The sequence below is a fragment of the Dendrobates tinctorius genome, unplaced genomic scaffold (genome assembly GCF_039654945.1).
Source record: "Dendrobates tinctorius isolate UK_male_01 unplaced genomic scaffold, ASM3965494v1 ptg000070l, whole genome shotgun sequence".
NCBI classification, from domain to species: Eukaryota; Metazoa; Chordata; class Amphibia; order Anura; family Dendrobatidae; genus Dendrobates; species Dendrobates tinctorius.
In genome coordinates, this window is record NW_027361738.1 from 64,777,786 (window position 1) to 64,790,456 (window position 12,671).

The 12,671-nt window shown below is 41.8% G+C and overlaps 1 protein-coding gene across 1 annotated transcript in view; it reads right to left on the bottom strand.

Annotated features, from left to right (window-relative positions):
• The window catches only part of GPR158 (G protein-coupled receptor 158), a 316,407-nt gene that overhangs the window by 214,033 nt on the left and 89,703 nt on the right, over positions 1-12,671 (bottom strand). The window lies entirely within an intron of this gene.

Genomic DNA, 12,671 nt, shown 5'->3' on the forward strand with positions numbered 1-12,671 from the left:
ACCAAAAATCTGCAATTTTCTTGATGGTCTGGGGCGACCCGCATTACCACCTGGGTCCAAAACTGAGGTTTATTCTTCGCCAAAGGAGTAGCATCAATACCCCTCAAAGGGATAGGCGTCCGCAGAGGTGTCATAGGAAATCCACAACGTTTAGCAAAATCCAAGTCCATCAGGTTAAGAGCTGCTCCCGAATCCACAAAAGCCTTGGCGGAAAATGTGGACAGGGAGCAGATCAGAGTAATTGCCAGAAGAAACTTGGGTTGAACACCACCCACAGAAAACGTGTGTGTGCACAACGTTTCTCTCGTTTAGGGCAGACAGAAATAATATGCGAGGCATCTCCACAAAAAAAAACACAGATTATTACGCCTTCTGAACTCCTGCCGTTGCGCCCTAGACAAAACTCTATCACATTGCATAGGTTCAGACATTTGTTCAACAGGTGGCAACATCTCTAGTGTAGTTTTGCGTTCACGTAAACGCCGATCCACCTGAATGGCTAATGACATAGAATCGTCAAGACCAGAGGGAACAGGAAATCCCACCATAGTATCTTTTACAGTTTCTGACAAACCCTTCCGAAAGAGGGCTGCCAAGGCACCATCATTCCAGGTAGTAAGGACCGCCCACTTTCGGAATTTTTGACAGTACCACTCTGCCGAATCCCGACCCTGGCTTAATGCCAACAGGGTCTTTTCAGACTGATCAATAGCATTAGGTTCATCATACAACAACCCCAAGGCTTGAAAAAATGCGTTCACATTATTCAGAATAGGATCATCAGGTTTCAAAGAAAACGCCCAATCCTGGGGATCGCCGAGCAGCAAAGAGATGACAATTTTAACCTGCTGCGCGGAGTTCCCCGACGAATTAGGCTTCAAGGCAAAAAATAATTTACAATTATTCTTGAAATTCAAGAATTTAGACCGATCCCCCAAAAATACATCAGGAGTAGGAATCTTTGGTTCAGCAGCATGTGAATGAGCAAGATAGGCGGAAATTCGCCGCACTTCAGCAGCGAGCTGCTCCACACGATCAGACAATTGCTTCATCTCCATTGAGAGAAAAATTCCTCCTACGGCCTCAGAGATATAGAGGAAAAAATATGCACACAAAAAAAAAAAAATTCTGACACTTTTTTTTTTTACAATTCTCTCCTACTATTGAGTACCCTAGGATCTGCGGTATGGCTGGTGATTCTGTTATGATGAGTCACCGAAGGAGGAAAAAACAAAATACCAGCTAAGTCCAGAAAAACCAGAGAGGTTGGCATCTATCGGATTGCAGACCCCTGAACCTATCCACAACAACTAGCAGTAGCCGTGGGGGGTTCCTACGGTGCCCTAGACCCCTCGATCACAGCCGGAGAACTATATAGCCTAAAGACAGAAAGGGGAAAAACTAAACTGCCCCAGAGCAGACCCCAAAGCAATAGGCAGCCCCCAACATATAATGACGGTGAAGCAAGATGAAAACACTAACACAGATAGAAAGATAGGTTGAGCAAATGATGGGGCCCAAGCTAACTACATAGGACAGGATAGGAGAGCTGCTGTCTGCCATCTGCAAAAACCCTATCAAAATGAGCCAACCGACTGATAGGAAAAACAGGCCCTGAAGTCGCTAGGCTTCAAAAGACTATATCAGCACTCAGGTATATTCTGAAGACAGAGCAAAATATCAACAGATCAGAGACAAAAATGGAGTTCAGCTCACCCCCGGCCGGGGATGGCAGAACTCCCAAAAAACAAGGCAAAACAAAAACAAAACTGAAGAGTACAAAGCAGAGCAGAAAAACTTAGCTTTGAGATGCAGGAATCAGACTGGTCTCCAAGAATCCAGCAGGAAAATCACCATCCAGGAAGAAGGGCGTCGGCAGCCTTATATCCAGTCCTCAATTCCAGCCACCCAGTAATCATCTAGCTGCCCATGTGTTTGGTAATCAGCCTCACTACCTTCCTTCACCAGAGGAGGGAGTTCATCAGACCTCAATGGTGAAGGGAAAAATGAACTCACAACACAGGGGGCATGATTGGAGACACAGGTCAGAATGGAGAAACGGAACAGGATTGGAGACATGGGGGCGGGATGAAAGATATGGAGGCAGAATTGGAGACAGAGGGTTGGAGACTGGAGACACAGGGGGCAGGATTGGAGACACAGGGGGCAGGATGGAGACATGGTGCAGGATGGAGACAGATGGGGCAGGAATATGGGGCAGGATGGAGACAGATGGAGCAGGATCATGGGGCAGGATGGAGACAGATGGGCAAGATCATGGGGCAGGATGGAGACAGATGGTGCAGGTTCATGGGGCAGGTTCATGGGACAGATAGGGCAGGATAATGGGACAGATGTGGCAGGATCATGGGACAGATGTGGCAGGATCATGGGACAGATAGGGCAGGATCATAGGACAGATGGGGCAGGATGGGGAGATCATATGGGGCATAATGGATACTCATGAGGGCAGGATGAGAGAACATATGGCTGGAGTCAAGAATGAGACACACGGGGGGGGGCCAGGATGGGGGATATTATTACCATAGGGGCTAATTATGGGATATTATTGCTGCAGTGATGAATTTGAGTATATGTTTTAAATGAGTATAATGAGTATACTGTTTTAAATGGGGAGGCGGTCCTGTTACTGTGCAGAGTGATACTATGTTGCCTTTTTTCTTCATTTGGTGTAGTATAGAAGTTGGGAAAAAATAAGTAATGCATTCTGCAAGCGGTGCTCTAGATAACTGTGTTATTTCCTGCAGAGACGAGCCCTGGCTGGAAGAAGTGACGGCAATCTGTGCTGGATGAAGATGAAAGACTTCACCTAGAGGCGTCACTGGTGAGTCAGTGTGTTACCTATACACTGATACTATACACTGTATACTATATAGAGCGGTCCTGTGTACTATGTCACCAGTGATCACTGTATTACCTTTACACTGACACTACATACTAAGTACAGATCTCCTGTGTATAATGGCACATATGGTGATATTAGTATTGTGGGTTTTTTTTTATTGCTGATCGGTATTGTAGTATTCAGTCACAAAGTGGTGGTAATATGTTGTCCGGCCATGGTGTGGTGGTGTTTGTTCCTTGTATGTGTATTATTGGTCACCATGTGGTGGTAATATGTGGTCTGGTCATGATGTGGCGGTATTTGTCCCTTGTATGTGATATTGTTTGGTAGTGTGGTTTTAATAAATGGTCTGGACATGGTGTGGTGGTATTTATTTTTTGTATGTGGTATTATAGGTCACTATGTGGTGGTAATATGGTGTCTGGTATGGTACGGTGGTATTTGTCCCTTGTGTGTGATATTATTGGTCATTTTAAAAATTGAAAAATAAATAAAATATACCTAAATTGCATTGCATATTTTAACAAATGTTTAATAGGTTAGTATAGAGTAGGGCCCGACCAGAGGAGTCTACTGTGTCATGGTGACAGCTTAAAAAAAATCTTTTGCACAAAACAAAAGCTGCAGGCTATATGTATGATCTGGTGATAGGAACTGTTAATGTGTGATTGGTGAGAAGTGGAGTTTTCCAAGAGAGATCGGTGGGGCTGTGGACAGTCTGAGGGGTGGAGGCGGGGCTGGGGTGGAGCCTGGGCGGAGTCTCAAGGGGGCCCCGAAAATTTTGCCAGTATGGGGCCCCGAAATGCCTAGTGGCAGCTTTGTCTACAAGGTAAATTGCATACAGCTCATGTTGCGATCAAGCAAAACATTTTACATAATACAGTAAATAATATCACATAAGACCTTTTAAAAACTAAAGAGCTACAGAAAAAGCAAGTGAAGGTGGTTTAGCATCGAAAACCATAATTACAGGTCGCCTTTAAGATCCACAAAAAAATTCAGAAATAACACAATGCGAATGGTGTGACCAATAGGGATGACAGTAGAAGGAACTGAAAGAGTATATTATTACTCCATTAAGCGGTGATTAGTATCTTGTATAAACATCTTCCGGATAAAACACAACACGCTGAGTATTTGTATGCAGTCGCTTTGTGGAACTAAATGTGTAATGTCAGTGTTGCCTTCTTATATGTAAACCATGTACTTAGGACCGCATTATAGCTACAGGGAGATAGAAAATGCTCTGCAGTGTGGGTGGTTATACATGGAAGACTAGTGGATTTAGTTCTCCAAAGGAAATCACAGCCAGAAACCATTATCTGCCAAACCAGGGAACCAGGAAACTGCATGAGCGCATTAACTTAGTTTAGTGCAGTAATTCCTCTTTTGCACTTTCTTCAGTTTTCTGCCTTCTTGCTGAGATAATTTCTCCATTAGGTCGGGGTTGAAAAACAGAACTGTAGGGATGATTATACACACTCCTTTATTTGTAAACAGCTTTAACATCCCATTTATTTCTCATTTTATCGTCAGATTCCGTCGTTTTTTTAAAAAGATTCTATTTGCAAGAACGTTTGAAAGGGAAACTCCGGATCTTTAACAGAACCATATAAACAATACATTTATCTGTATAATGAATTTATTGCAAATAGAAAACTTCAATTTAATAAATAGAAGCAATTTATTTTTCATTTTTTTCCTTACAGAAGGTCTATAAAAAGTAAGGTTACAATAAAGATACAGATGTATTGTGGTGACTGCAGTTTTGTATTTGCAAAGTTGAATGTATAGCTTTCCCCTGACAGCATTCTCTTTCTAGTTACATTGGTTTAAAATTCTGCGCTGATTAATTTCGCATTATATCTGTGTACTTTTCCCTGATTACCTTTTTACTTTCAAGACAGAGCTCTAAATCCCCAGTATGGACTTTGTCTCACTTTTATTAAAACTTGTTTCATATTGCCAGTCAAAAAAAGTGAAGTGCACCTAATAATTTATTAAAAGCACACACCCTTTAAAAAATTTAGAACTGTCTGGACTCTAGAAACCTAAAATCCACCTCTAGAATCCCAACATAAAAATGTGTCAATTTGTGACTTTCTTAATAAATTTATATTGTACTTTTAGGTTGTATTGTACCATTTTTCCCTCAATTTATGCCAAAACTGCCACAAACATTGACAAATTCCTACATAGACTTAAGATTTAACAATTTAGCTGCATGTAGCCACTGCTTAGGGGGAAGAATCTTCTGGTCTCACGGACTCTTGGCTCCTCAAAGATCAACGCTGTACTTAATATGTTCGTGAACTATACTGCATGCTCTCTCCACTTAAAATATTCTTTACTTCTAGAGTTTTGGGGAGATCTGTGTCTGGCCCATAGATCTTAACAGATCATATACGTATAAGAATAATGTAAATTACTCTTGAATAAGACATTGGGTCGAAGATATTAATTTCTCATTTATCCAACCTTCTATAACCTACATGCCCATATAGATGGCTCAGAAGGGTTGCTCTTACTGACAGATTCCCTTTATCCCCTATCAACATCTGCTGTATATGGATGGCGCAAGTGGAGCAGGCTCTTAGGATGAGCTCACCCTCTACCCGACAAGTAAAGGTTGTGTATTACATCCAGAACTTGCCTCTAATAGCCATAGGAGTCACATCATTCTGTGCACCCATTGGCCCTCTTTTTACGTGATCGTGGGGTCCTCATGGGTTGCTATGGCAGCCACAAGACTGTGGAAGACCTCCTTGCCATCAGGGAGCTCTCTTGAAATCCAGCCTGTGTCTGGGCTTCGAAGGAGACCATTGTGAGTTTTACTGCTTATAGCAATACTGAAGTTCAAGTAGAACTTGAAAAAAAGGAAAAAGTAGAAAAAAAAATTACATAATAAAAAAAATATATAAAAGTTCAAATGACTCCCACTTTCCCCCATTACAAATAAAGATAATAAAAATATACATTGTGGTATTGCCAAATCCAGTAAAGTCTGAGCTATTAAAATATAAAATTAATTAACCAGACCGGTAAATGCTGTAAGCAGAAAAAAATAGAAAACAACAAAATTGCATTCCCACTCCCATCAGCCACAGGTGATTTTAAATAGTTAGCTGGTCCATTCCCGATCCATAAATTGCAGGCTTTTTTGCCCAGGAGAGATGACATATCAGGAACGTTTGAAGGACGCCTTGACATGGCAGTTGGGCTCACATATATTGGCCAATCTATGCGCTAAGTACCTTCTTTTATGCTACATTTTTCATAGCAATTTTGCAGATGAATATTATATATATATATATATATATATATATATATATATATATAGCGCTTTCTCACCCTTTTTCCCCATTTTCTATGGCAGTAATGCAGTTTCCATGTTCTAGAGACATCATGGTACAACCTTTATCATTTTTCAAATTGTATTTCTACAGAATGGATTGTATAATAATTTAATCCCCATTATATTTTATATTTAGGTTTTGCAAAAAAGATATATTTACAATAACAATGTAATTTTGTGAAGGATATTTAGACGCATTCCCCCTTTTACATTGCCGAAATAATGAATTTCTGTGACCTTGCAAAGTCCATTAATCTAGATTTACACATTCAGGTCCTGTCTAGGGAATTATTCTGCTTCTTGATCTATTATCTGTGCTATTATTATAATGCTTATGGGGTATTATATTTTCTTTCCCTGAAGAAAAACCGCCAAAAAAAAAACTAAACAAATCACTGTATAGACCAACCTTATATCCCCACTGGGCATTGATGATTTTCTTATACTATGAATGTAAAAATATTGCTGAATATGGAGAAAATGATGTTTCCACGCAAATGGATTTTTTTGATCTATTTACAGATATGGCAGTCTGACTCGTCCTTTAATTATTTTGGATTTGTATTATTCATACATGATGATGACTCTCTACATTTACAGATATACAGTAATGACTACTCACAACTATCCAGCCATAGTCCAGTTGCATTAACCCAGCTAAAGTGCATTTAAACATGTCGAACCCTTTCATTAGGGACATAATATTAATCACATGTCTCACCACCAGAAATAGTAAAGTGAAACCTTTCTAAGATGAACATCCAAAATTGCATTGCAAAACTTGGTGTTCCATTAGGGTGGTCCTCGTATACAACATGATGGAACTAAAAATCTGAAACTGGAAATAAGGTCTGGATAAAAGATGGGGTCTTTTGCAGAATTTTCTTGACCTTCATTACTCTAATAGTAGTGATCAGCACATTTGCATCAATTACTTAACTGTACTGATTCACAAAACATCTATCTGGCTGTTATTGGCATGTAGGCGCACATATATGTCATCCAATTTGTGCTGATATTATACACCCAATGAACACCCCTTACTTTATAGAACAAGACCCCTCATGAAATATAAATGTACAGCTGGCATTTCCAAAACTCAATTGTCATGGTTCCACCCCTCAGCGTGTCTGGGATGTAGTTACTGCCAGATCAGCGGTCCAATCTGGTATAGGGGTATGCGGAAGCTGTCAGTACTTTGATTGACAGCTTGGCCATCTAATCTGGTACAGGGGCATGCTGAGCTGTCAGTGTGTTGATTGACAGCTCGACTATTCAATCTGAGACTGTGAGGCATCGGCTGTCTCCATGTGTTCATTACTCCAGTTAATGGCCATGCTTCTTAACTGAGCTGTGTCTTCCAGAACACTGCCAGATGTTCATTCAGCATGTGAGGTTTGTGCTTTCTGGTGCCTTGAGTTCTCTATGCTTGGTCTGTTGCCTGACCTTGAACTTCGTTCTGACCACCCGCCTGTTTAACTCCTTCAGCTCTGATCCATTATCCTCCCGCTATTCTGACCTCGGAACGTTACCTGACTACGCTTTAGTCTCTTCCTTCTGTTTATGACGTACCCTCCTGGCTTCTGACCTTGGACTCCTTGACCACTTTGACTCACGGCTTGGCCGTGAGAAGTGACTAGCATCACATTACGTCTGGCCCATATGGTTTTCTTTTTTGCCAGTATGGATCCTGTTCACACGCTTTGTGACCAGGTGGTGAATTGGATGCAGATGACTCAGGATCTGGCGAAGGATTGCCAGACTCTGGAGTCATCACAATATCAGTTGCAGGGTCAGATAAATGACTTGATGAAGACCTCTCATAGCCCCTCACTGCCGGCAGTGGCTGTGATGTCAGTACCCTCTGATGTACAGTTGGTCTCTCCCGAACCGGTCATATCCCTACCTGATACATTTTTAGGAGAGAAATAGGTATTCAGTGAGAGCTGTAAGTTAATTTTTACCCTGCGCCACCGGTCGTCGGGGGGGAGTTCCAGCGGGTGGGAATAATCATGTCCCTACTGCAAGGGGGTCCTCAGATCTGGGAATTTTCTTTGACCCCACAAGCTCCAGAACGGTTTTCTGTTCATGTCTTTTTTGACAGTTTAGGTATGATAAATGACGAACCGACAGAATCCAGCTCGCGGAGGCTAAGATCATGAACCTGGCACAGGGGGGACACACAGCTGAGGACTACTGTACTGAGTTCAGGCAGTGATCCACTGAAGTTCTATGGAACGATGCTGCTTTCAGGTGCCAGTTCAAAGAGGCCTTTCCGAGACATCCAAGGATGCTCTGGTCCTCCATGACGCCCCTTGTTCTATGATGGAGGCCGTGACTCAAGCCATACGAATGGACCGCAGAAACCATGAGAGACATGGTGAACAGCAGGCCACATGTTATACTTCCCCGGAGCAGGTCCATTTACCCGAGGTTAGAGTTGCCAGTCTTCGTGTTGCAGAGAGAAGACAGAGACAAGATCTCAGACTCTGTCTATACTTTGGTCTCTCTGGACACTTTCTTAAGAATTGCCCAACTCATCCTCAAGTCACCGAATCATCGGGAGTACGTCTGAGTCTGGGTGATGACTGAGGAGGTCACCCAGACACCAGGTACCTTTTTCTTCCTCTGATAAAATACTGATAAATACCATGATTTCCGCCATCTTTAGCGCATGCACTAAGCATTCTTGCCTAGCGCATGCGCAGTATGCTTTGCCCAACTGCGGGCAAAGCCGAAAAGCCTTACTGCACATGCGCCGGTTAACTTGGCCCCGCAACACAGCAAAATACTTCCGGGGCTTAGTTAACCGGCGCATGTGCAGTAAGGTTTTTAGGCTTTGCCCGCAGTTGGGCAAAGCGTACTGCACGTGCACGAGCCAAGAATGCTTAGCGCACGCGCGAAAGATGGCGGACACCTACTCCTATTCATGAAAAAACTGCGGACGGCGGCCAAGGTTGGGGAGGTGGCAAAGATCCAAAACACCACCCATCGGACCGGACAGACTTCATTTAAATAGCCCGCCAAAACCAGGTGACAGATTCCCTTTAATAGAGATGAGTGAATTTGAAAAGATTGTAATTTGCAAAATCCATCAGATTTTACCAGGAAATTCGATTTTCAGTAAATTTATTGTCCACGAATTGAATGCCCCTTAGTATTCTCTGGGGTCTTGATAGACTACAGGGTATAATAAATGTAAAATACAGATAAAAAAAGGAAAAAAAAAAGTCAATACCCGCCACTCACCTTTGCTGATCATTGTTCTTCGTATGGTCCTCTGGGCCTCTTCTTACCGCCGCACGCTAAAACCCCTGGCATCTTCACTCTACACCGGAACTTCTGGCCCTGACTAAGCAGGGATGTCCTGGGCCTAGTCTTGACATCATAACATTGCCATAACCTTATGAGGGGCATGTGCAGGGATGTCCTAGGCCTGGTCTAAGTCCCAGCCAAGTATGAAGAGGACCGGGGTTTCAGTGCACAGCAGTAAGAAGAGGTGCTGAGGATCATACAGGAGACAGCAAGTAGCAGAGGTGGCTGGAGAGGTATTAGTTTTTGGGATTTTTTTGCCTTTTTCCAGCCCTCTATGGTTCACCTGCATTCTAGATGACATGGATTTTGTTTAAATTTCAGCACAAGTCAATTACATTGGAATAAATTCACCCATTTCAGGTTATTATTCATGATCTTTGGGGGGGGGGTCACTGTCCAGTCCAGGGACTGAATACTTTCTCCAATTTATGGATTTTGCTTCCCTTTGAACACGTTTTGCATGTGGGGCCTTTACATTTTCGTATCTATTATGCAGCGTGAACCATCAGGCGTATTAAATATAAACGTATTACTAATGATGGATTTCAATATGACAGGCATTGTTGTCATGGGCAGGAATGATAGATAAGTGCAATTTATTTTTCCCCCAGTGTTTCATGAGTCATACGATTAATTCAGTCAGGTTTAATTCTTAAATTGATTCAGACCTTATTTTGCTGAATGAACAGACAATTCTGCCTATTATGATGTTTTCCTATAGCATGAGAAACGTGTTTCCATGGCAACGTGTCCCAGGTAAAATGAATCCATAACCTTGGTTATACATGACTTCGTATCTCAGCTATTGATATTTGCTTGGTTATACAAGGTGATGTTGACTAATGGTTTTTGTTAAAATATCCGTACCTCTATTAATAAAAAAAACAAACAAAAAACATGCTGACATGAAAAACTATTTTAATTATTCATTTTACTCAAATCTGACAAACGGTCCCAGAGATATGGGTCTTTTTAGTTGGGGTAAATTTTGATGATCATTAACAAGTGGCTCTCACGGTCTTCAATGCAGAGCAGCCTGAAGACATGACCCCAGACAATCTTGTGAGCCATGTCCTCTCAATAAAGAACATAAAAATTAGCACTAAATAAAATGGCCCTGTAGCTTTAGAACCAATTTGGCAGTTTTAAAAAAAATTTAAAAAAAATTTCCATATGTAATAAAGCAACACAAATATGGAAAGAACATGAAAAGTCCATGCAAACATGAAACCAGTCAGCTGCAAGCTCAGAACCACAGTGCTGTAAGGCCATAATGGTCTGGCTGAACTGGAGTTCTCAGGCCACATCATAAAAAAATGAAGATGCAACTTCCATTTTTATGGAACTTGTAAATATTCATGTTTAATTGTGTTGTAATCTTTGTTAATAGCATAATTCTAATAGTATATTTAAATATAGTAATTAGTGATGAGCGAGTATACTCGTTGCTCGGGTGTCCTCCGAGTATTTTGGCGTGCTCGGAAATTTAGTTTTCGTCGCCTCAGCTGCATGATTTGCGACTGCTAGACAGCCTGAACACGTGAGGATTGCCTGTTTGTTAGGGAATTCCCACATGTATTCAGCCTGTCTACAAGTCGCAAATCAGGCAGCTGAGATGACGAAATCTAAATCTCCGAGCACGTCAAAATACTCGGAGATCACCCAAGCAACAATGCTACTCGCTCATCACTAATAGTAAACACAAGACATCAATCAAAAGAATCTAATAGGCTTCTTGTGAATCAACCCATAAAAAATAAACCCCAGTAGCAAGTTGTAGGCTCAAAAAGGGGTTGTCTTCTGCTGGTCCTTTGGGGAGTATTATTATTTCAGTGTTTGGGCCCACCAGAGGATTCCCCGGTACTCTGTTGGGCCAGTCTTACACTGAGTGCATTGCATAATTACAGATATGCTTTGCTTTTCAATTACACGTTTGGGTGATTTTTTCACTCAAACATGTAATTATATGGTAGCAAATATAAAATGGATAAAATAGATCAGAAATCTTGAACCACACATATGTAAAGCACCATTCAGAAACATACTGCCTCCATAACATTTACGAAAGCCGTGTGCCACATTGAATTTATTTTTTCCCAATTTCTGCAAAATTTATATAAATATGAATTTACTCTCTATAATTGTGCTGATTGGATAGACTCTTCCTTGTGTAGAGATGGGGAGCTGTGTTTTTTGATTTAACCAATCAATGACCATCCTTTGCTGCTTCCTTTCCCCTCCCAGCATGCAAACTTACACAAGGAGGCAGAGACAAGGTTACATGATTTCACCTCCATTTGTACAGCAGTTTTATGTTATGATCTGATACATAGACCTTATAATGAGAGAAAGTAAACTACAAGCTGCCAAAAGGTGAAGGTATCCCCTTCCATGAGGTTATCCAGCTGATATTTTTTTTTTTTTCAAAAGATTACAATCTCAAAAAGAAAAAACCTCACTGATCCAATTCTGATGCTTTCCCATTGGTCCTTTCAGCACAAGAATTGACTAAGTAGTTACTTATCACTGGCTAAAGCAAACACTGTCAATCAGTCTTAGGGTACCGTCACACTTGACGACGCACCAGCGATCCCGACAATGATGCGACCTGGTAGGGATCGCTGGTGCGTCGCTACGAGGTCGCTGGTGAGATGTCAAACAGTCAGATCTCAACAGCGACGCAGCGACGATACGGAACGATACGATGGTCGTTGGGACCCTGTCTCTCAGACCTGTAGTATTGAGGTCGTTCGTCATTGTCCCTGTCAAACACAGCGATGCATGCTGGCCAGCGGGACACCAGCGATCAAAAAATGGCCCAGGACATTCGAGCACGATCAGCGACATCGCAGCAGGGGCCTGATTGCCGCTATGTGTCACACGTAGCGAGATCACAGGCGAGATCGCTGTGTAAGAAGGGGGCTTTATTCGCTCTGTTGATGGAGACAGAGACCATTGGAATTCTGGGAAGGACCAGAACAGGACCGACAGGTTGGATAAGTATCACTAGACAACCCATTAGTAACACAAACGGCAAAGTCTTGTAATGTCTCATACACTAATAATTTATGGAAATAAACTCTTTACTATATCATTTCTTACCTGCTGACAGATTTACCTATTATTTAGATGACA